We start from the raw sequence: 24,438 nt of genomic DNA, 5'->3' as shown, positions 1-24,438 counted from the left end.
TCTCTGTTTATTAATTTCTGTGAGGCTAACTAATACTGTCTTCTTATAAAGGGTCCTAGAAAAACAATATTTGTCAGATTTTTCAGGCAAAAGAATTAGAAGAGAACCACTATACCACTGAAAACAGATAACCATTTTCAATAATTTTTTTCCTACCAAGAAAATAATCGCTTGCTTCTAAAGGACTGCTTTTTTTTAGGGCAATATTTTCACCATTCAAAGAGATTATCTGGAACATGTCTCAAACCTTTACTTTCTTCTGCTAAATATTTCTAATAGTATTTGTGCATCTAGGCTGGGAAAGTATGCAAAAATCCCCTAGCCTTTTCAGATCAAGCCACGTGAATTGAATAAACACCACCTCAAAGAGGAAGATTACCACCCTAGCACTATGTAGTGAGGAGAGAACTGAGAAATTTCTAAGAATATATGGGTGTAATTTTCTGTTAACTGAGAGTGATTGAGAGTTCGTGGAAATCTACCTCTAAAATAACCTCTTTGCACCACCCTTAGTTTTATTTGGTGTAAAGGAAACTGCTTGTTTCTTTCTGACCCATCCAGCTATCAGAAATTCTCTTTCTTGATCATCCTAATTGCCTAAATCTCTGTGGATATGTCATATAAAATCTGTGCTTATTTACTTGAGTTTCTTCTTTTAAACCTGTTCTTTCTGTTTCAACTTGACAGTTGATTGAAGTAGGATGATGTGTGTAAACCTACAGTGTTGTCTAAATCTAAAGTCATTATACACACCTAGGGGATTTTAATAAAATTAGAGGTTTTGGAATTTTAAGATCTTATTTCTAAAAGGAAAAGTTTCATTTCACAGGCATGGCCAAAGAGCAACTATACCGTACTGGTAAAAATAGTAGTCCCAAGTAAGAAAGAGGACTTAGAAGAAGAAGCCAAGATGAATTTATTTTATCTGCAGAACTTGGCTTAAGGGGGGTTTTGAAACAATCACTAAATACAGTCTTTGATGAAGGAGTCGGGGAGGGTGAGGAGCCCTTGAGAGACCCATCCGGTCACGTTGGGATACACAGCACACTCTGAGTACACTTCAGCCTTTACAGCCTTGTTTCTTTTTGTCTCCCTTTTAAAGTTTTCGTTCCATCCCACGACTCTCGATATGTTGCTCATTCAGATGCCATTGCTGAAAGCTAGAAGCTGAGCATGAAGTGGGGGTGGGGAACGAGTTTTGGGGATTGTTTTGGCTTTTCTTGGACTTGCCCGAATTTCTGTGCTTTCCCTACTCCCCAGCCCTCCTCAGCTCTGAGTCCAGAGAGAGGATTGGCATATCTGTGGACCATGGTTCGGAGAGTCTTTGTCCTAAAGAAACTCCATCGGATCTCCTAAACCATGTGGATTGGATTGCCATGCAATTTTCATAGGCTCATGTCTACATTTTATTTTATTTATTTTTTTAAAGGTTTTTTTATTTGTTTATTTGACCGAGATCACAAGTAGGCAGAGAGGCAGGCAGAGAGAGGGGGAAGCAAGCTCCCCTCTGAGCAGAGAGCCCGATGTGGGGCTTGATCCCAGGACTCTGGGATCATGACCTGAGCCGAAGGCAGAGGCTTTAACCCACTGAGCCACTCAGATGTCCCAATTTTATTTTCGCCCCAATTTTTTTTTAAAGTTTCTATTTATTTATTTGTCGAGAGAATACAAGCAAAGGGAGTGGCAGGCAGAGACAGAGGGAGAAGCAGGCTCCCCACTGAGCAAGGAGCCTGCCGTGGGGCTTGATTCAGGACCCTGGGATCATGACATGAGCCGAAGGCGGATGCTTAACCCACTGAGCCATCCAGGCGTCCCACATGTCCACATTTTAGACTTTAATCTGGTTTGCGACTGACATTCTAGAACATCATTCCTCCATTTCAGTGGCACACTATTGGTGGTAAAAGAGAGGACTTTATTTATTTAATTTATTTTTTCCACGATTTTATTTATTTATTTGACAAAGAGAGAGAGACAGAGAGAGGGAGAAGGAACACAAGCTGGGAGAGTGGGAGAGGGAGAAACAGGTTTCCTGCTGAGCTGGAAGCCCGATTTGGGGCTCGATTCCAGGACCCCAGGATCTGAGCCAAAGGCAGACACTTAACAACTGAGCCACCCAGGTGCCCCAAAAGAGAGGATTTTAGGTGCTGCATGGATGAATATTTTATTTTGATCATTGTGTATTTTTAATGCATATGACAAACATTAGTTCTCCATCTATAGCTGTGATATAAAGTTTCTTTAATTTAAATTTTTCTTTAATGCATTTATTTAAATTAAAAGTGTGAGTTGCTTTAAAGGCCAATATTAAAAATATTCTGGAGGATCTCAGATATGGCAGCAAACATGAAGGTGATGTGTGAATCGTTGAGGTTAGGGAAGCACTGTAAGATTCTAGGCTAACTCTTTCCTTATTCCCAGGCCCACAAATTAGTTAGACTCAAGAGTCAGGATGCCCTTTGCATGTTGGCCTTTGCTTGCATGCTGGCAATGGTGGGGGAAGCACACCTCAGGAGGTGCTAGAGGACCTTTAACCTAGAGGGTGGTGATGAATAGGAAAAAAGGCAGGTACAGGGACTAACAGAAGTAGAGAAAAGGTCATTGTGAATAAACTGTTGGGATTGGTGAAGGTTTTGAGAAAGAAAGAAGCCTTAACTGGCAGAAGCCGGCGCTACCCGGGGGGGAGAAGAAGAGGAAGAAAGGATGCATTCTAGTCTCATTTCTAAAACCACAATCTCAAGTTTTGAGTTTTTGGTTAATTTGGGGGCAGGAGGAAGGGACACAGGCTGTAATTTCATTCCTGACACAGGCTTCCAGGGGTATGGAACTTAGTATTCACTGCTTTCTCCCATGAAGGACAGAAGGAACAGAGTAGTATTTTCCATGACCCGTCCTACACAAGGGCAAATAGGGCAACAGCAAAATAGGGCAACCAGCTGTGGGACCACCTCTGACCAGAAAGAAGAGCAGATAAGGGGAAGGAGTTACTTCTAACATTTAGTATGTTCCAGAAATGTCCTGTTTCATTGTTTGGGAGTATCTTGGAGCAGGGAAACTTTTTCTTAAGAAAGGTTCTGCTTAAACCTCTGCAATCCTTGGAGGGGTCTGGGGAGGGAGCAAAGCCGGAGATCTTGCTCTTCTTGGCGGTTTTTGTCTTTCCTTCTTAAATCAGGCTTCCTTGATAGAATACTCAATGACTGGCGGCTTCAGCTTGGAGAGGCTTGAGTTCTTTTTTGAATATGAATAAAAAAATAATTTCAGAATAACATAGCACAGGGATGTCTAATAGAAATATAAAGTGATAAAGTGAGCCACATTTATTATTTTTAATAGACATATTACAAAATAAAAATTAATAGCAAATTAATTTTAAGGATATATTTTAACTCATGTCTAAAATATTTTAATGTGTAATTAATATACAAAACACTGAAATATTTTTCATTTTTTTCATGTAAATATTTTCTATCTGAGGCATATTTTCCACTTATAGCATGTGTTAATTAAGGTGTTTAATCGTCCTGGAAATAATGTTTAGATTTTATAATATATGCAGTTGAAAAAGTAGATTCATATGCCAAATGTTTCAAACATGCTTAATGTTTCCAATAACCAAACTGAATGTCAGTGTACATAATTGTATTTATTATTTCAATTAACAAGTTAGATGAAAATGAAATTTTATATTTCATCAGTTCCACTAGCCATGTTTCAGGTGCACAGTATCACGTGAGGCTAAGTGACAAATGTGTTGGATCATAGGATAGAAGAAAGACAATAAAAGGAATTTGGGGGGTCACTTTTAGCCCCCTTTCTTCTGTAATGATTACCAAAGTAGGGATTTCATAGGAAACTGGGTGATAAAAGCTCAGAAAACCTCATTCTAAACCAAAATCCATCAAGGATCAGGTTCTCCTCTCCCGTAATTCAAGAATGGTAACTGCTTCTCTATCTTGTTGGTAGAGATTCATTTCAGCCCATAAGTAATGGATTTATGGGGCTTGAATGGTCTTCACACACCTTAACCAGTGGCTCCCAAATGCTTGTCACAGACCAAACGTGCTTCCCGCATAACATTCCTTTATATTTTTAAGCTTTTTTGAACATGTCTTGTTGCAACTGGGTTAACAGCTCCAATTCCTCCCCCCAAATCAACTTCCTCCCCCCACTCCAGGTCGTGACTTCAATTTCACTGTCCTGGACCCTCTTTTCTGAACATGTTCTTGTTTGTCTGTATCCTTAACTATGGTGGCTTGAACCGAATGTACTTTAAGATTAAGATTAATGGACTTAATGATCAGTGCGAGGTGGAGTAGTGCAGTCATCTTCTCGATTTAGATACATGCTTCTATTCATGTAATCTCTAGCTTTTGTATTTGCTTGCTTTTCAATTTTTTTTGTAGCTACAGTCACTTGACTCATATCAAGCTTATCAGTAACTGAAACCCCCATTTTCCCTCTTCCTGTACTTGTTTAATTTGGTTGTAGTTTCTGAAATGCTTCACCTTTTTTTTTTTTTTTTTTTTTAAATAAAAAAAGAAAGTTGATCTAGCCTCTATACTATTTGGGGCAGTTACACCTTTTCTTTTCTGTTTCTTTTTTTCTTTCTTTCTTTTTTTTCTTTTTCTTTTTTTTTTTTTTACCTCATCCAACATTTTAAACTATATTGTATGCAATGCAATTTGAACAGGGTGGGGGGGGGAGGGAGGAGGGAGTCTAAAGGGGTTAAGAAGTCCTAGGTAAGTACCTCTCAAACTTTAAGGAGCTCTAGATCTTGTTAAAATGCAAATTCAGATTCAGTAGACCTGGGGTAGGGTCCAAGATTTTACATTTTTAGCAAGCTCCCAGGGATTACATTTTGAATAACAAATTCTCAGGGTATCCGAAAGTTCTTTGTTGTTGTAGTTTTTTTTTTTTAAACAACCAATCCTCCTTTCACATTTTCTTCATTATCAGATGAAAATACATTATTTTCACTGTAAAACAGCTCTCAGGGACCCTTTTAGAACTTTGAAATTCTCAGCTCCTTAAGGGAAGAGGAGACATGTATACTCTTCTTTTGAGTTTCCTCACAGTTTGATAAAATGAAGACTATTGATAAATAGTGTTAATTTTTATTGAGTTTGTCTGGCTTCCCCATGAGAGCTGGGGAAGGCCATAATCATGGATGCTTACCCAAGGAAGCCACGGCAACTAACACGAAGCCGTTGTCAATCTCTGGGGAATACATATTTTTAAAGATTTTATTTATTTATTTGCGAGAGAGAGTGTGAGCGAGGGAGTGAGAGAACACAAGGGGGGAGGGGCAGAGGGAGAAGCAGACTCTCCCAGGAACAGGGAGCCAGACATAAGACTTGATCCTGGGACTCCAGGATCATGACCTGAGCCAAAGGCAGAGGCTTAACTGACTGAGCCACCCAGGTGCCTCTGGAATATATTTCTCCAACTGGTTTTGTATCATATTTTAACTTTATCTTCCTCAGTTCTGATTCATTTTGTTAAAATTAAAAAAAAATCAATGTAAAACATGAATACTGGAGATTATTTAATTTCATTAAGGGTTGGAAGAGAAAGGATGGCTAAGAGAGGGTGTGGTGGTTTGTGTTCTAGGTGAGGTAAACGATCTGTGGAAATGTGAATTTAGTCCTGGTGGAAAGTAAAATTGAGCTGTTGTTTTTCCCCCAGAATAGAAATTTGCTTCAGGTTGTTTTTTTGTTTGTTTTGTTTGTTTTTTTACTCTTCTCTTGATTTCTTTAATCATTCTTAGATCTATATTCCCCTTAGATACCCCTGTCTCTCCTCCACTATTGCAGCTTTTTTTCTTCTTAACCTTCTTGGGTTCATCTGGCTTCATACTGCAGTTGGCATATTTTTGAAATCCTTGTTGGTCAAAGTGTCTTTCTAGTAATCCAGACAGCCCTCATACTTTTAATGTGGTTTTGGTATCGTCATATAGAGCAGTATTGCTTTACAGAAATGAATTTGACTGAATCTGTCTGTTCACTGAAGCAGAGCTGACAGCAGTTGGGAAACACCAGGTGTGTCTCACACTTACAGGTCTGAAAGAGGCACCGTTGGAGCGTTCTGTGCTCGTCACTACATCTCTGAGGCGGTGCTGAAGGAATAGCCACAGAAGGCAGGAGACATGAAGAAGTCCCAGTGTGTCTGGCTTTGTGCACACAAATGGAGCCAGCCCTGTGTGTGTGTGAAGGGACTGGGCCTTCCCCAAGCTGTTGGTCATGATGCAAGAACAGTTTTTGCCCTCTCTGGATCCTTGTGGTAAAATGGCTGCCAAGATACTTTAGAACAGAACTTGAATAGTATGTACCGACCACTGGAACACGGTAACAAGAGTCCTTTGGTATTTTTGTGTTGGCTGTGATGAAGCTGGCACCCGTGTCCCCTTAGGTGAGGATTCTGAGGTAACAGTGGCTGATGCAAGATTGTGACCCCGCTACTTCTATTCAGAATACGCTGTGGTGGCGGTGGTGGGGTGCTCTGTGGATTGGGAATCCTGCAGGAACAGCAGTTTACAGATGAGTTCCAGGGGAACCCGTAAGGGAGAAAAAGAAACCAAACACAACGGGGAATGTTTAACAATTGAAACCAGTCTTTGCTTGTGTGGTCCTGTGTTTCACCACATCACTGTGAAAACGGACTGCCGGGGGGAAGACTGAAGTGCTGATCATTTATGAAGCCAAAAACCTGTTGACGGCTCTTTTTAAGGTATAGGAGAAAATGGCAAAACTCTCAAAACTCCAGGGAAGTTACTTCATCGCTCTGATTACCGCAGGTCACCAGGCTTTTGGGTCACGGGATCACGCTGGCATGATGACCAAAATAGGAGGGCAGGCTGAGCCAGACTCAGAAACAATTCCAAAATGCTCTAGGACTTTCCAGGAGTTCTGGAAAGTCTTTTTATATTTATTTTTAAATAAAGTGTTTTGGGAGTTTTTTTGGTTGTTTTTTTGTTTTTGTTTTACATAGAGAATTAAGCTCCTTAAAAAATAAAAAATGCCAACAGGCAGAAAAATAAACAGTATAACCTCTGCTCTCACTGCTTAGGGTCAACCCCCCACCCCACCCCCGCCTTCTGACTGTGGTACATTCTTTTTGTTGTTGTTTTGTTTCCTACACTTTGGACAAAAACATAATTATATCCATATGGTAGCTACAATGTTGACTCCTTTTTAAAACTTCAGTTTATACCATCAGTCTGTTTCAAAGTTGTCATGCACATTTTGTCATGTAAAAATCTTAATGGCTGTTTCGTGTGTTTACCCCCCAAATTACTTATTTGTTCCTGTGTTGTTGGGCTTTTCCCTTCCTTCCTTCCTTCCTTTCTCTTTCTTTCTTTCTCTCTTTCTTTCTTTCTTTCTTTCTTTCTTTCTTTCTTTCTTTCTTTCTTTCTTTCTTTCCCTCCCTCCCTTCTACTTCTTCATTTTCTTCCTCCTCCACCTTCTTCTTTTTCTCCTTCTCCTCCACCCCCCCCTTCTTCTTTTTGGATTATGACTAATGAGGCTGTCTTTTTTTTTTTTAAGATTTTATTTATTTATTTGACAGACAGAGATCACAGGTAGGCAGAGACACAGGCAGAGAGAGAGAGGAGGAAGCAGGCTCCCTGCTGAGCAGAGAGCCCGATGCGGGGCTCGATCCCAGGACCCTGAGATCATGACCTGAGCTGAAGACAGAGGCTTTAACCCACTGAGCCACCCAGGCACCCCTAATGAGGCTGTCTTTGAATATTTTAGATTATTTCTCCAAAATTGATTCTCAGGGATATTATTTACTTTTATGTGATGGGCAGAGTCTAGTGGAGTGAACTCTTCCATGCGTTCAAAGAACAGTGTTGTCTAAGCCAGTGTCTGCAGCTATTCTGCCGACTTCGAGGTAGGATCAGAGACACCCAAGTCATTCTGTGCTCTAGTCTCACCTGCAACCCGCAGACTCAACCTTCTCTGGCTTGAACCAAGCTCATATGTGGAATTTAAGAAAAAGAACAAGTGAACATAGAGGAAAAAAAGAGAGAGACAGAAAGAGAGAGAGAGACGCAAACCAGAAGAGACTCTAAACTATAAGAGAACAAACTGAGGATTGATGGAGGGCATGCGTAGGGGATGGGCTAAACGGGCGATGGGGACTAAGAAGGCTACTTGTTGTGATGAGCCCTGGGTGTTATATTTCAGTGATGAATCACGGAACTGTAGATCTGAAACCAATTTTACTATATATGTTAACAAACTAGAATTTAAATAAAAAATTTAAAATTAAAGGGGGGGGGGGAGAATTTTAGAGATTAAAGAAACAGGCCCTAATTGCTCTTTTGAGCACACCATGCAAATTGATTCACAAGTGCCCCTGGGACGTGTCTGTGTTCAGTGAACTAAAGTGTCTTTGAATGAGAAGTGTTTTTATGACTGGGCTCAAGTGTTTTTATGACTGGGAGGTGGGGAGGGGTTGCGGGGGTGGGTTATTTTACTAGCTGCGTATTCTCGCACAAGTCTCATAACTCCTGCTCTGAGACTCAGCTTTCCCATCTGGCACTCAACCTCTCATACAGTTGTTGTGACAGAGAAAATGTTTGTTATAGAATGGCCAAAATTAGCAAGACAGGAAACAACATGTGTTGGAGGGGATGTGGAGAAAGGGGAACCCTCTTACACTGTTGGTGGGAATGCAAGTTGGAGCAGCCACTTTGGAGAACAGTGTGGAGATTCCTCAAAAAATTAAAAATAGAACTTCCCTATGACCCTGCAATTGCACTACTGGGTATTTACCCCAAAGATACAGATGTAGTGAAAAGAAGGGCCATCTGTACCCCAATGTTTATAGCAGCAATGGCCACGGTCGCCAAACTGTGGAAAGAACCAAGATGCCCTTCAACGGACGAATGGATAAGGAAGATGTGGTCCATATACACTATGGAGTATTATGCCTCCATCAGAAAGGATGAATACCCAACTTTTGTAGCAACATGGACGGGACTGGAAGAGATTATGCTGAGTGAAATAAGTCAAGCAGAGAGAGTCAATTATCGTATGGTTTCACTTATTTGTGGAGCATAACAAATAGCATGGAGGATAAGGGGAGTTAGAGAGGAGAAGGGAGTTGGGGGAAATTGGAAGGGGAGGTGAACCATGAGAGACTATGGACTCTGAAAAATAATCTGAGGGTTTTGAAGGGGCGGGTGGGGGGGAGGTTTGGGGAACCAGGTGGTGGGTATTAGAGAGGGCATGGATTGCATGGAGTACTGGATGTGGTGCAAAAACAATGAATACTGTTATGCTGAAAATAAATTAAAAAAAAAAAAGAATTAACATAGCACCCAATCCACAGTGGATACTCGGTAAAAGTCAGCTATCATCATCATCACCATTGTGTATGTTCTACGAATTTCCCTTCCCAAGGGCTTCACTCTGCCTCCCTCTTGCCCTTCAGATACCCCAGCCACATTGGTGGGGGGGTACTGCTTCAACCACAGTGTACCTTTCTGAAATCAAGATGTTTCACCCTCGGTAAAGAATAATGGCCCTCTTGCTGATCTAACCACTAGACTCACTCACCCCCAGAAAAGGACATCTTTCCAGACTGCTTCTCTGAGCTTATCTGAGCTTCTGCCTTCTTTACTTCGACCTGAGCTTAACCTTTATTTATTAGCTAAGGCAAGAATCACTCAGAACATTATGTTTGGAAAGGCGTGTCTAATTATGCATACCATATATCTGTGATAAATCGGGTGCTATAGAAAACATACAGAAGATTGTGCTTCTTAACTTCATTTAGAGTGAGGACACTTCAGTCTGGTTAGTTGGTAGTTGGATGAGTCACACAGACTAGATATTCCCATTTGGCTGAACCACGCAGTCTGGGCAGGCTTCAGGTGTAGAATCAAGAAGCTCTAATTGCGGGGGTTGCTTACTGAAAAAGAGACTAGAAGCAGGAGAAAGACATGAAACAAGAATTAGATGATTAGATTCCTATCTTGATAACAAAGACAATAATGATGGTAATTCTAACAGAACTGCTGTATGCCTGTACTGAGAGCTTTATGATGTTAGCCCATCCAAATCTTATTTAATATGTATTAGTGTCATCCTCATTTCCCTGATGAGAAAATTGAGTCATAGAGAGATGAATTACTTGCTCAAGATTACAGGCCTGTCAATTAGCAATGCAAGGATTTGAATTTAGATATGTTCTTCTCTAAAGCTTAGGTTCAGATAAATAAATCTGGCAGCACTGAGAAGGATAGATGAAATCTAGTACCCCTGTCTTGGGCCAGGGGTACTAGATGCAGGGTGACCACCAATGGACTGATTTCAGTATTGAAGAGGGACATGAGGTTCTGAAGTAAGAGGGTTGCAGTAAAGATGTGAAGAAGTTTCTGATACAAGATCTGGTGAGCAGATGCACTATAATAGTGGCTCCTAAATCTCAGTGAGCATCAGAGTCCCTGTTCATTCATTCATTCATTCATTCATTCATTCATTCAAGTAAACTCTACTCCCTGTGTGGGGCTTGAACTCACAACTCTGAGACCCAGAGTTGTATGCTTTATTATCTGAGCCAGCCAGGCGCCCCTGTTTATTTATTTTTGAATCCAGATTCCCACGGTATACCTCAGGCCTTCTGAATCAGAATCTCTGGGGTAGGCTTGGTATTTTTACAAAACACCCTAGTTCTGAAGCCCTGCCAGGTTCAAGAACCACAGCTCTGTTGATCTTCATCTAGATGTTTGGGGTGGAACATGACAGAGGGAGGATTTTAGGATGACAGCCAGGTTTCTGAATTTTGTGACTGAGCCAATTATGGGTACCCTCCACTAAGTTAAGAAATAACAATAGTTTTGAAGTTCCTCTGGGGAGCTGGATATCAGAGTCTGCCACTTGTAGTAGAGGTCAAATCTGCAGATGAAGATGTGGAGATCAGTTGGTGTTTGGAGAGTGCTTGCTCTATATTTTTCATGGAATTCTTAAAATACCCAAACCTTCAATTTTCTCTCAGTAGTCAAATAATCCCTCTATATCTTCAATGTATTTCCTTTCTGCCCCTTGACTGAGTCTATTGCTTTTGGAATTTGTGACCATTTCTTTATAGGTCCTTGAGAGTCATACACTACTGTAACCACTTATTCGTACCATCTCATTGGAGACAAGTTGTTAAAATAAAATTGATTATCTTTATGCTGTAGATGAAAAGATTTGGGTAGGTTTTGTAACTTGCCCAAGGTCATGGAGAATTTAATGGTTGAGCCGGGACTTGAACCCAAGACTCCTTCTGACTCCAGGCTCAGAGCTTTTGGTCAGGCTGACAATCTACATATCATCTTTGTGTAAGAAGCAATACAATCTACCACCAGTAACCTTTGTGTGTTAATTCCAAAATACGTTTAAATACTGAAAAACTCATTTAGAAAAATGAGTTTAATGCTTTTTGAGAAATGGAATGCTTCATAAGTGATATTTGGTAAAATGAATTTATGTATACTCTCTAGACATCAATAGTATTAGACTGATCAGAGAGACTTTTGACTTTTGACCAATGTAACATGTGGAGTAGACGACATTTTTTTGTACTCTCCGAGAAAGGTGAGGGAAAGGGGTATGGTTGGTTTTCTGTCTCTTGAAATTCTGTTGCATAGTGTGGCCTCCTGGGATTTTTCCAGCTTGCTTTTCAGGGTATATCCAGCTTTGGGTTGAAACTGAATGTACTCTTGGTAAGCCCATGTTGAAAATATGTCCTAGTACCAACACTGTTTTTCCTTAGGTTTGGATAGATACAGACATCTGCCAAGTCTTCTTGGTAGCACTGATAATTATGAAAAGAGCTAATGAAAAATATGCAGGCCATTGTGAAGATTGGTGGGCTAAAATTGATACACTAAAAGAAACTGCCTTCTTTTCTACAGATGAGTCATACAGCTGAAACTGCAAGGTATTATTTGGACCGTCAACAGTAATAACAGTATTTAGTTTCTTTAAGTGACAGATATCTAGATAACATTGACACTCAGATGACATCTCAGATAAAAATAGCCCCCACTTTTTGTTACGTGAACAGAAGAAATGCTAAAAATCATTTTTCCAGAGGGATCTCAAATATAGTAACACTTTCATAGCTTTAATAATTTCTGATAAATTGTGGTTACTAAAATTTATGATAAAAATAACTTCAACCAGCATATAAAACATGTGAATATTTGGGCTGTGATCAAGGAGAAAAAGTGTTAGTTGATTTAAGAATTAGGTAGCTAGACTTTGCCCCCAGATCCATAGAAGTGTAAAGTAAGGGAAATCTTACCTAACGGTGAAAAGGCAACCTCATAATAAAGTATGTTTCCCCCAACCCCACCCTGTAAAGTACATTCCTTGTTCCCCAGGTGTGCCTGTTTATCCCCACGTCCCAGCCACACCTACTCCCTATTCTGGCTCCACACCAAGGAACATATAAAAAGCCCCTCCCTTGAGATCTCAAAGTATCTTGGAGTCACTATTGATACTTAATGTCCTTCCCTGCCCCACTACATTTAGACAGGTTTTCTAGTTTCTTTTCCATGCTTGGGACACAATAGGTGTTAAATATCTATTTGTCACCTAGATTTGTTTTTGACTTCTGGTTATCTATTTCTCAACATCTCTTAACCTGTTCTTTTGATCCCATTTTATAACTTCCTGACTTTGTCCTTTGGCATTTGGCTGCACGAGTCCTCCAGATAGATGCAAGCTAGTTCAACAGAAAGAATATGGGATTTGGGTTCCGAAAGACCCAAGTTCAAATCTTTGTTCACTATTTACAAGCTTTTTAAACTCCAGAAAATCACTCCCTTTCTTTGGTTGTCAATTTCACATCTTTAAAATTGGACAAAAATGTCTATATTGTGGAGTTATTGAATCAGAATAAACACAAGGAACTTGACATCCCTTAGGCGTTCAACCAATATCTCAATATTTCTCAATATTTGTCGAATGGTCTTTCCTGTCTCCTCATGTCTCCATCCAGATCCTAGTTCAACCATGTATGAAAGTCCATTTATTCTGGAGTAGGAAATAAAGCCAAGAATTATGCTTGGGAAATATTTACAGTACAAATAACCTGGAAGTTTATATCTTATTTCATTTACTGTCACTAAAGCTACCTGTCAGGGCAGATTAAAACATTTATGAGTTTCACGCACAGGTAACATAAGGATGCCTATTGACATATTCCACATGTCAATGAATTTTTTCAAAAAAATGAAAGTGTCCCATGAAATCCAATAATGTTCTTATTTTTTTTCTTGTAGTAGCCAATTGTGCAGCTTTAAAAAAATAGATCAAATTTTTAAGAATAACAATAATGACTTTTTTTTTTTAACTGCTGTGGGATTGCCCTTACATATCTTTTTCCTGTTTATAAGATCTGAGGGGTAAGGTGGGATTGGGGAGAAGGATTATCATCCAATTAATGTTTTTTTAAATCTCTGAGATTAATATTTTCTTGAGAGTTTACTTTAGCTGGACCCTGAAAAAAACTACCATCTTCTACTTTGCAAACTACCTTCTTCTGTGTGTATATTGATGGCTCAGGTTTCTATTACTTCTTTGTGATGCTGAAATGAGATTTTTCTCCAATGTTATTTTTAGCCTCTTTGCACCCCTAAGACTTGTTAAAATCTTGTGTTATGCAAGCTCATGGCAAACAATGTGGATTGCCTGCCCAACAGCCAAGAGAACCCCAGTATTGTTCTGTTATTAGGCCTGGTATCTTCATTAGTTCCTCTGGTGGGCAAATGGGGATTAGGTTAAAGCAATCCTGGTAATTTCTTTTTCTTGGCAATGTTTTATTTAGATATAGGCACAGGGTGGAAAGTTGCTCATGAAATGTGAAAGTGAATAGGAGACATTTTTGGTAAGTTTCTGTTGCTCTTGAAAGGGCCAAGGACAGTGGTTCACACTTTTCTGAATCTGGTCATTGTTAGATGAGAGGGTTGATGTTCTGGAAGCTCTCTGGAGATCATGAGGGAGTAAATCTGAAAACAACACTGACATGCTAAGAATGGCAGAGGAAAGTATGGCAAGAGCCAGGGTCTTTGATAACGTCACCGAGTCATGGACTGAATCTACTCTGGGACTACCAGGAGACAGTCCTTATTGTTTAAGGTAAAATTTAGTTGTGTTTTCTATTACAAGCATCTGAAAACACCCTAACTAACTCATGTTAAAGGCATCCCTCACATTTTCTCAGGGATGCTTTATAGAAATTTCTGTCGTTGGTTAAAAGATTTGTCCTAACTAGACTGAATTTTCCAAAAGACAGTCATTCTAATTAAAAGCATGACTTGATTAGCAGTTGTTAAGTCCAGTGTTTTCCAAATTTCCATCGTTTAGGTTTATGATTTTAAGTTGGCTCCTCTTTTTTTTAAAAAAAATTTTTTTCTCACCAACTATACACTGTAAACCAGTATTATTTGCTTAAAAGAGAAGGTAATTATAAAAAGCAGTACCCTGAACAAAAAATGTAGCTAAACTCTTGCAAGATACAGTTTCCTGTTGGAACAGAGCTTGAGGTGCACCTGGGTGGCTCAGAGTTTAAGCCTCCGCCTTTGGCTCAACTCATGGTCTCAGATTCCTGAGATCGAGCCCTGAGTGGGGTTCTCTGCTTGGCAGGGAGCCTGTTTCTCCCTCTCTCTCTTTGTCTGCCTCTCTGCCTACTTGTGATCTCTCTCTCTGCGTCAAATAAATAAAATCTTAAAAAAAAAAAAAAAAGACTGAGCTTGAGACTTACTTTCTCTGAGGAAGAGACTAAGGAGTGCTTTAGAAATGGTAAAATAATCCTAATACCAACGGGGACTATTTCTTTGCCATAATCAGAAGAACTAAAAGAGAAGGTGGAGGAAGACATCTGTTAACTGCCTGAATTTATCTAAGTGTCTTGCCTGTGCCAGCTAAAATCATCTGGTATCCCTCCAGTGCCCTGATGGTCCCTGGAACTGACTCTCCAGAGAACCACCCCCCCCCCAGGGGCCCGGGCACCCTGAGCAATACCTACTGAAGTGAGGCGCAGGGTAACCTTAAGGAGGGGAGAAAGGCCCAAGAATGAGCCTTCGATTGATGTAATTATCAAGGCTCATAAGAAGCCAATGTTGCAATGTTCTATTGTACTTGATACTAGAGCAAAGTCAAGTAATTATGTATTCTCTCCACGCCAGTGTTTTGTTTTTTTTAACTTTTTGCAGTCATGTGCCTTATTGAGAATTCTGTAAAACCAAGGTTCTTCTACTCAGGAAATGCACAATTGCACACACACACACACACACACACACACACACTCACACACACAAAGATTTTCACACAGGATCAGAGGGCTCAGGGAACCTAGGCTGAAAACCAGTGTTCTTTGTATTTTATGTGTGCCCTCCTGGAGCTTACCGTGGGATTCAGTTGATTGCAAACTGTGGCTGATTGAGTGTAAGATATGGTTTTTCAAAAAGGTCTATAAATGAGTAAGAGTAATAGGTTAATTTAAATGCACTAAACTGGAGAATTACTTTCCCCTCAACATCTACTTTGAATAGACATAGGTTACACAGATACTGCCTTCCAGGAAGCTTCAAGAGATGAGGTCAGGCTCTATGAAAAGAAAATCAGCCAACCCTATAAATCCATCCTTGTAAACTTTGAAACACCACTGCGTGTACCCAGTAAAATTGTCCCTGACCAAGAAGACTCCCAGGACTGGATGGAGTTCACAAGTATTCCTTAGCTAGAATAAACAAAAATGACTAGGAACCCTGGATTGCCTTTGTCTGAACTTGAGTGTCTGGCTGGACCAGCAACAGCGGCCTACAACACACCTGTTTGCCAGACCAAAGAGAAACCCGATAGGTACCTGTTTTCCACATTGTCAGCTGAGTCAGATACTACGCGATTCTAATTTAGGGTGGCCCATTAATCTTTAGAAACAGCCTCCAACTTTTTTACAAATAACTTTTCCCTTAAAAGGGGTATGATAAATAACAAGTTTAATAGACTGTTTTAATCTCTAATTTTAGAAGATAAAAACACTGAACTGCAGGGCTAAGATGTTAAATATGTCCCCAAACAGGTTTTGGAACAAATGTTCATGGGCTATGAAATTTTAAAAATCCTAAACTAAGCATTTAAAAATTTTTTTCTTTAAATTTGTCATGAGATTGAGCCAACGGTTAATTTCAGACATTTGTGAATGGTTAATTAAAACATTTTACTCCCAAATATTGCAAGAAATATTTGGATTAAAAGTGTTTGATCAAATTAATGTTGAAGAGGAGATCTGAAATTGGTGATATTCACCTGGTATAATTCTTTGTATGACAATTGTTTGAAAAATACTAAAAAAACCGAATAGAAGGTGAGATGTTCATTATCCCCAAGTGAAGTTACTTGGTTTATATTAGGAACTACCTCTCAATTTTCTTTAGTTTTTCATGTACTCAAGGTTTGGGCAGAAATAACTAAAAATTATCGAATGTTCCAAAATTTTTTTAAGATTAGTAACGATGAATTTATCTGCTTCATTAGGTTATGAGCTTAAATTTGTCTCTGAAAGGACTTTAGATTTAATTCCTTAATAATACCATGGAAGCCATAATTATAGCCAAAAGTGATATAAGAAAATTTCGTTTTTTACCTTTAAAAGTTCTTTTACTTTTTTTATTTAAAAAAATTTTTTTTAAGACTTCATTTATTTATTTGACAGAGAGAGAAAGAGAGAGCACAAGTAAGCAGAGAGGCAGGCAAAGAGAGAGCGGGAAGCAGGCTCCCTGCTGAGCAGAGAGCCTGATGTGGTGCTTGATCCCAGGACCCTGAGATCATGACCTGAGCCGAAGGCAGAGGCTTAACCCACTGAGCCACCCAGGTGTCCCAAGAGTTCTTCCTCTTTAAAGCAAACAAAGATTGGCTAAATGTAGTTGATGGCAGACAAAGTCTAGTAATTTGGGCACAGAATCAGTTTGATGACAGTTCATTGTGTGGACTTTCTTTGTGGTCTGTGGATATGTAACCTTTCCCCCTCAACTTCTTAATCTAGAAAGTGACACAAACCATGGGTACGTCTTTCCTAATACTGGAACTGTTCATTGGAGGAACTTTGTGAAGTGCATTGAGGCATTCTTTTTTTTTTTTTTTATTTAAGATTTTATTTATTTACTTGACAGAGAGAGACAATGAGAGAGGGAGCACAAGCAGGGGGAGTGGGAGAGGGAGAAGTAGGCTTCCCGCAGAGCAGGGAGCCTGATGTGGGGCTCCATCCCAGGACACTGGGATCATGACCTGAGCTGAAGGCAGACGCTTAACGACTGAGCCACCCCGGCACCCCAACATTGAGACATTCTTGATGGGTGTATGAGGAATAAAATTTGAATAAAACAAAGTAAAATAAAACAAAGTTTGACTAAGGCAATGAAACCCTTTCAGAGTTACAGAAAACACAAATTCATTACCTTTCTTGTAACAGTAGGTAAATATTGGAAGAAATCATTTATAGGTTAGCAGGGACTGACATTTGAGACTAGGTTGTATGAGATAATGAAAATAGACTGGATTTTTTAAAAAATTTATTTATTTATTTCAGAAAGAGAGAAAAATGCATGAGCAGGGGAGGGGCAAGGCAGAGAGAGAGAGAGAGAGAGTGAGAGAATCCCAAGCAGACTCCCAGCTGAGTGGGGGGTTCCATGCAGGGCTCCATCTCACAACCCTGAGATCGTGACCTGATCTGTAATCAGGAGTTGGATGCTTAACAGACTGAGCCACCCAGGCGCCCCCACACGGGAATTTCTTTTAAGGCTCCTTCAAAGTGCTGAGATCAATACTCACATGTATTTGAGTACACATATATTTGTCAAAGAGGTGTCTATTTTGTTACTTACTTTATTCTCAAAAATTAAACCGTGCCATGGTTGAAAGAAATGCTTTGAGTTGGTAAGCAGCGATTAATAATAAATAATCCCCTTAAAGCAATAGTCACTCTTAAATCTCACTAAGAGTCCCATTTCGATTCTTAGAATAGTCTTGGCTCAAGGCAATAAATATGCTGATTTAACCCCAAGGCAGTGTCAGTATGATCCCAGGGCTACCAACACGATCACCTGGGTGTGAGCTGGGCCACATTCCTTTCCTATTGACTAGAACTTGTGGGTAGTTCTCTGGTATCTGCAATTTTAATAAATGTCCCAGATAATTTTATGCACTAGAAGGTTGAGACTGTTGTGTTTGAGTGTAGTCACTAGGGGGAGGGGGAGGGGTAGGATTCAAATAATTTCCCTCCCTCCAGGAAGTAACAGTGACAAAATTTTTTATTCCTTACAGCCCTGGAGGGCAGATGGCGGGTTTTATTTTTAGGTGGGAAAGAAGAATCAAGCTGAAACCATCATTGCCTCCGTTCCTTTGAGTCCCCTCTTCTTCCTTATTCCCACCATCTTTATAGCTGCTATCATTTACTGAGCATTTACTGTATGCAGGCATCGTGCTAGTAGCCCTTCAAACATGATCCCACTTAATCTCACAATGGATTTTATGATTGCTAGGTTACAGTAGAGGAAACGGGGGCTTCAGTTCATGCACCTGGTATAGGACAGAGCTGGGAAGTAACCCAAGTGGTTCCTGATGGCAACTCTCAAAGGCTTGTGATAATCTCATAATAGAGAACTACTTGGGTGGAGGAGACAGAGAAATGACATTTGTTAGGTACTTTTGGTCAAACCAGATATTTACATGTGTGATCAACAAAACTGAAAAAATAAGGGCTATTTACAGAGCCCAAACCAGCCCCTCCTACTACCAGCTCTTGTTTTCCTAACAGAGGGAGCCTTTCAGAAAAATGCGGAGGAGCTCATTCCGAACCTGAGGCACAGCCCCCAAATGGAGGCTATTTACAATTCTGAAAATAATCTTTTCTTTCCAAGATGAAGGCTCACTGGGGCGAATATTGGTTCCATGATGAAGAACAGGTAGGAAACAGTAGGTGTTGGTGCTGTTTGCAGGGTTCTTTGGAACTCGAGGAAATAATACTGAGATCTTTGTACCCCTTTCAGTGTTTTTTGCCTGTGGCCCGCAACAGCAGGCAGGTAGTTTGTTGTGTTAGTCACGCAGTAACTTTGTAGTTGAGCCTGTGAGTCAAGCAAGGCTTTTACCTACTGCTTATAGTTCAGAGCTGCGATGCCCAAGCATCCCTCTCTCCACGACTTATCTACTTGATGGGAATTCTTCAGGGCAAACTTAGAAGGTCACAGAATCCCTTTTGATATTAAGTGGAAAAAGCCACGTGCAGAACAGTATATATAGAACCTGGCCCATTTTGTGTAAAAAGGAGGGGAATATAATAGATATTTGGCTGGGCTCATATTTGTCTTACAAATAAAACACAGGAAGGATTTAAAAAGCTATCTACAAGGGGCTGGAGTCAGGCTCTGAGCAAGAACTGGGTCCACATGTTTTTTGGTCACCTGGATTTCTGAAATATGGTATCTATCACCTTTTCAAGTCTGTCAAGAGGCATGACTTTTTATTTTAAATAATACAAAATAAGAGCAGGAAAACAAAGTCCATTTGGTATTATAGTATGTGTTCAGTAGTGTGTTTGCTTTCAGGGTATTCAAAATCCATCCCAGGGCCTTGGATCTTCCAGTCACTGTCATTGAAGCTGCTGTGTTTTGAGCACTAGCTCTACGCCAGTGACTTCCATAGCTTAATCCCTTCAGTCACCTTTCCAGGAAGGTAGTACTGTTCATGGTTTCAGATGAGGAGACCAAGTCTTAGAAACAAGAGCTGACCAAACTAAGACCAGCCGTTGGAAGTATCAGAGCCTGCCACCAACTTCCTCTGACTTCAGATCCAGTGTACTTTCCCCTATAATAAGCTGACCACACCTCTGTGATTGCAGATGTGTTGATTATATCCAGGAGCCAAAGTACACATCCATTCAATAAATATTTGTTGAATACCTGCCACGGACGAGGCACTGTAGCAATCTTTGGTGATGGGAGAAAAGTAAGAGTTGCAAAGACAGCCAAGAGAGCAACGAAGCCCAATGCTGGGCAGGGAGTGCTTTGCATGAAATCAAGCACAGGGAGGGAGGCAGGACAGAAAAGGATATTTCATTGAGCTGGGGAAGTTCGTGGCAATTTTCCCGGAGATGAGTCTTAGAGGACAAATGGTATTTAGCTAGGTCCTCCCAGTGAGGGTCAAGTGTATTCCAGGCAAGAAGGGACGAGATGTACCAAAGCACAGAGTTCTGAAGGGACACTACATTTTTGAGAAAGGGTCATTAGTTGGGCATGCCTACAGTGCGTGGAAAGAAATAAGGCCAAGAAGGGGAAGGATCTTGTAATGCTGACACTTGTCACACTGAGTTATTTGGACTTCATTCTATAGCAAAATGGGAAGTCATAAATGATTTTTAGTAGAGGCATGAAAAGGTGAAACTTTAAGATTAGCAAAATCATTCTGGCAGGAGACGATGAATTGAAAAGGGGCCAGGGTTGATGTTGGAGGACTGGTTGGGACCATGTTACCTTATTTTATTGTTTACATGTTTGTGCATATATATGTACTTTTTAAAATTACATTTTTCTCCCTGAAATTGGGGTGTATCTTACAATGAATTTTATGTCATAATTTAATCGGCATCATTTATGTCATAATTTAATCGGCAGCAGATGATGACATCTCAAATTAGATGCAACAGAGTGGTCCAAGCAAGAGGTGTTCAGTGTCTCACCCAGTTCCCTGGCAGTGGGACGGTAAAACGGGAAAAGATTTGAGTGATATTTAGATTCTTATATGTTATCGATTATTAAGTAAAAAAAAAAATATTTAGAACACTGTATAATATGCTGCAAGCTGTGGGGGAAAAGTGTGTGTGTGTGTGTGTGTGTGTGTGTGTGTGTTGGGGGTAGAATACACACACCCACATATATATTTCTAGAAATGCATAAAATGTTTCTAGAAAGAGACACAAGAAATTGTAACAGTGATTGCTTCCAAGGAGGGGCATTTGGTAGCTGAGCGAAAATCGTAGAAGAAAAAATTTTCATTGTGTTCTATTTTGTACATGTTATATTTTGAACTATCATGCACTTGAAATAAATAAAATTATTTAAAAAAATAAGAGGTATTTGGTAGAAACAATTGACAAATTTGTTGACAGATTAGTTATGGGATAAAAGAGAATGTTCTGTATGTCAGGTTTTCTTCTTTTTAATGATTCTCTAATTTTTTAAGACAACTATTGGAATTTAACTTACACACCATAAATTCACTCATTTTAAATGCACAATCTGATGACTTCTATTAAACTTACTGAGTTTTAGGGCATTACGACAGTTTTAGGGCATTTTCATCATCACAGTCAGATCCCTTACACCCATTTAGTTATTCCCCTTCTCACCCCAGAAACAGAGGCAACCACTAATCAAGTTTCTGTTTTTATGACTTTATCTTTTTTGGACAATTCATATAAGTGAAATCATATAAGATGTGGTGTTTTGTGTCTGGCTTTTTTCATTTAGTATAATGTTTTTTGGGCTTATAAATGTTATATATATCAGTATTTTATTTTTTTATGGTAAAATAATAAGCTATTGCATGGTTATACAACATTTTGTGTATCCAATCACCAGTTAATGGACATTTCAGATGTTCCTCCTCTTTGGCTATTATTAATAATGCTGTTATGAACATTCATGTTCAAGTCTTAGTGTGGAAGTATTTTTTCATTTCTCTTCAGTAGACACCGAGGAGTGGGATTGCTATGTTGAATGGAAATTAATATTTAACTCTACAAGAAATGGTCAAACTGTTTCTCAAAGTAGCTGCATTGCTGTACCTCCTTATCAACAACATATGGAGGAGGGTTCCTGCGAGAAGCATGTCCTTACCAACACTTGTCATTGTCTATCTTTTTGACGGACTTGATCCTGGAGGGTGTGAAGTGGTCCCTCATAAAGGGTTTGATGTGCATTAATGACTCACGATGCTCAGCACATTGTCATGTGCTCATAAACCATTTATACATCTTATTTCGTGAAATGTCTATGTAAGTCTTTTTCCCATTTTAATATGGGGTTGCCTTATTAATGAGTTGTTAGAGTTCTTTGTGTCCTTAACTTTAATTTGATTAAGGAAAAGTCTCCACCAGTAAGGAAACTTATTTCTCTATTTCTGAAAATCTTTTAAATTCTTATACCTTTTAGAGGGAATCTTAAGAAATGTGTCCTATTTATTTTTAGAGTATTTCCATGAGAACACAGAGATCAATTATGAAAACTTATTATAACTTTCTTTCCTTACTATGGACTCAACCAAGGGTTACAATATAGATCTTTGTATCAAATTTATTTTTGTAGCACTTTCAAAGATCATAGCTATCTTCCTAATCAGCTTCATAGACAGACTGAAAAATTCAACCTAGTGGAACTATGTCTCACTTTATAGTGCTCTGCAGGACACTTACTGTCTGAAAGTAGGAAATAGATAACTCTAAAGATCTGATAAATGGGGGCGCCTGGGTGGCTCAGTGGGTTTAGAGCCTCTGCCTTTGGCTCCAGTCATGATCTCAGGGCCCTGGGATGGAGTCCCATGTCGGGCTCTCTGCTCAGCAGGAGGCCTGCTTCCTCCTTCTCTCTGCTTGCCTCTCTGCCTACTTGTGATCTCTCTCTGTCAAATAAATAAATAAAATCTTTTAAAAAAATCTGATAAATGATCACAGAAGTAGCAACCTTTAATAAAGTAAATACGAGACTGTGTCCACATTCTGTGTCAGTTTTATATCTTCAGTTTTATCTGACCTAAATACCATATATTTTGGTAAAATATATTTTAATGTTTTGGGATAAAATGAGCACAGAAAAGTGGCTTTTGAATTTTAATTCTTCCTGGTGAATAATTTTAATTTTCCTCCTAAAATAATCACACATTGTACTGCAAAGTAGCTATCCATGATCCTCTTCAAAATACATACACACGACTTCTAGACTCTTAACTGGTCACAGTGCAAATTAAGCTACCATACAGAAACTAAGAGGAGAGGCCTAGAAGGAGGAAGGAGATATAGGATCTCAGGGTTCAATAGAATATTTCTCTCTGCCTACACCAACGATGAGAAAGATTTTGATCGGAAGTGGCCTGGGGTGCCAGACCTGTTTGAGGAGGAGAAAAAAAAGGCCCTGTTTTTTATTTTGTCATGAACTGTCAATGGCACCTACCTTAAATACTGTTAGAAGGGTCAATGAGCTCCCGGCAACTGGCCACTTGTGGTCATACTTAAGTCCTCACATTTGTTTGGTTAGGGCCACAGTGGGCAGTTTGCCCATTTGGTTTTTGAACCAACGCTTAAAATGCAGGAGATTTAAAATAAAAATCCAGTAAAAATGGGAAGATGTAATGCTGGGTTCATGTTTTCATATGGTAACAATTAGGTGGATCTGGGTGCTGGAGACTTCTTTTGGCTAGGACATTTGTTCTCACTTTGGCTGAAGACAGCTTGCACTTTCTGTTGTTTCCCTGCCTTTGAGAGTATCAGTTTTAGTTAATGAAAAATTATATGGGATGCTAAAACCATGATTTCCCTACCTAGACAGCGTGCTCCTTTCATGGCCTGTATGATTCTTTTTTTTTTTTTTTAAAGATTTTATTTATTTATTTGACAGAGAGAGATGACAAGCAGGCAGAGAGGCAGGCAGAGAGGCAGAGAGAGAGGAGGAAGCAGGCTCCCCGAGGAGCAGAGAGCCCAATGCGGGGCTCGATCCCAGGACCCTGAGATCATGACCCGAGCTGAAGGCAGCGGCTTAACCCACTGAGCCACCCAGGCGCCCCATGGCCTGTATGATTCTTATAAGGCATTGGAGTTTATAACTGTATTTGGCTGCTTACGCAAACTTGGTTGCTTTAAAACAACTGAAATGTATTCACAGTTCTGGGGTTAGGAAGTTCACAATCGAAATGTTGGCGGTAACGGTGCTCCCCACAGAGACTACAGAGGAGAGTCCTCTCCTTACCTCTTCTGGCTTCTGGTGGCTCCAGGTGATCCTTGACTTGTGACTCCACTTTGGCCGCCATCTTTATATGGCATTGTGCTCTTCTCCCCCAGGTCTCTCCTCTGTCCTTGTTTGTTTCTTTTTTAAAAGACTTATTTATTTGAGATCGAGAGAGAGAAAAAGGGTGGGAGTGGGGAGGAGGGACAGAGGGAGAGAATTTTCAAGCAGACTCTGTGCTGAGCCTGGAACCCGATATGGGGTTCCCTCTCATGACCCTGAGATCAAGACCTGCTCCAAAACCAAGAGCTGGAGGCTTGACTGACTGAGCCACCCACCCAGGCACCCCAAACTCTGTGTTTCTTATACGGATACTTGTCACTGGATTCAGGGCCCACGTGGATCATCCAGAATGATCTCATCTCCAGATCCTTAACTTTTTCCAAATAAGG

The 24,438-nt window shown here is 39.9% G+C and overlaps 1 long non-coding RNA gene across 5 annotated transcripts in view; it reads left to right on the top strand.

The window, feature by feature from the left end:
• Nucleotides 1–24,438, top strand: part of LOC116571073 — a 107,642-nt gene that overhangs the window by 67,594 nt on the left and 15,610 nt on the right. For 4 of the 5 annotated variants that reach the window (XR_004277692.1, XR_004277691.1, XR_004277690.1 and 1 more), the window contains one exon: nt 6,058–6,899. The exons of the other annotated variant lie outside the window; for it this stretch is intronic. This is a non-coding gene — a long non-coding RNA (uncharacterized LOC116571073). Of the gene's footprint in view, nt 1–6,057; nt 6,900–24,438 lie in introns of those variants that run through there. 5 annotated transcript variants of the gene reach the window in all.

This window comes from Mustela erminea, chromosome 12, assembly GCF_009829155.1.
Source record: "Mustela erminea isolate mMusErm1 chromosome 12, mMusErm1.Pri, whole genome shotgun sequence".
NCBI classification, from domain to species: Eukaryota; Metazoa; Chordata; class Mammalia; order Carnivora; family Mustelidae; genus Mustela; species Mustela erminea.
Note: the sequence above shows the minus strand (reverse complement) of the source record. Positions and strands in the feature narration are given on the sequence as shown.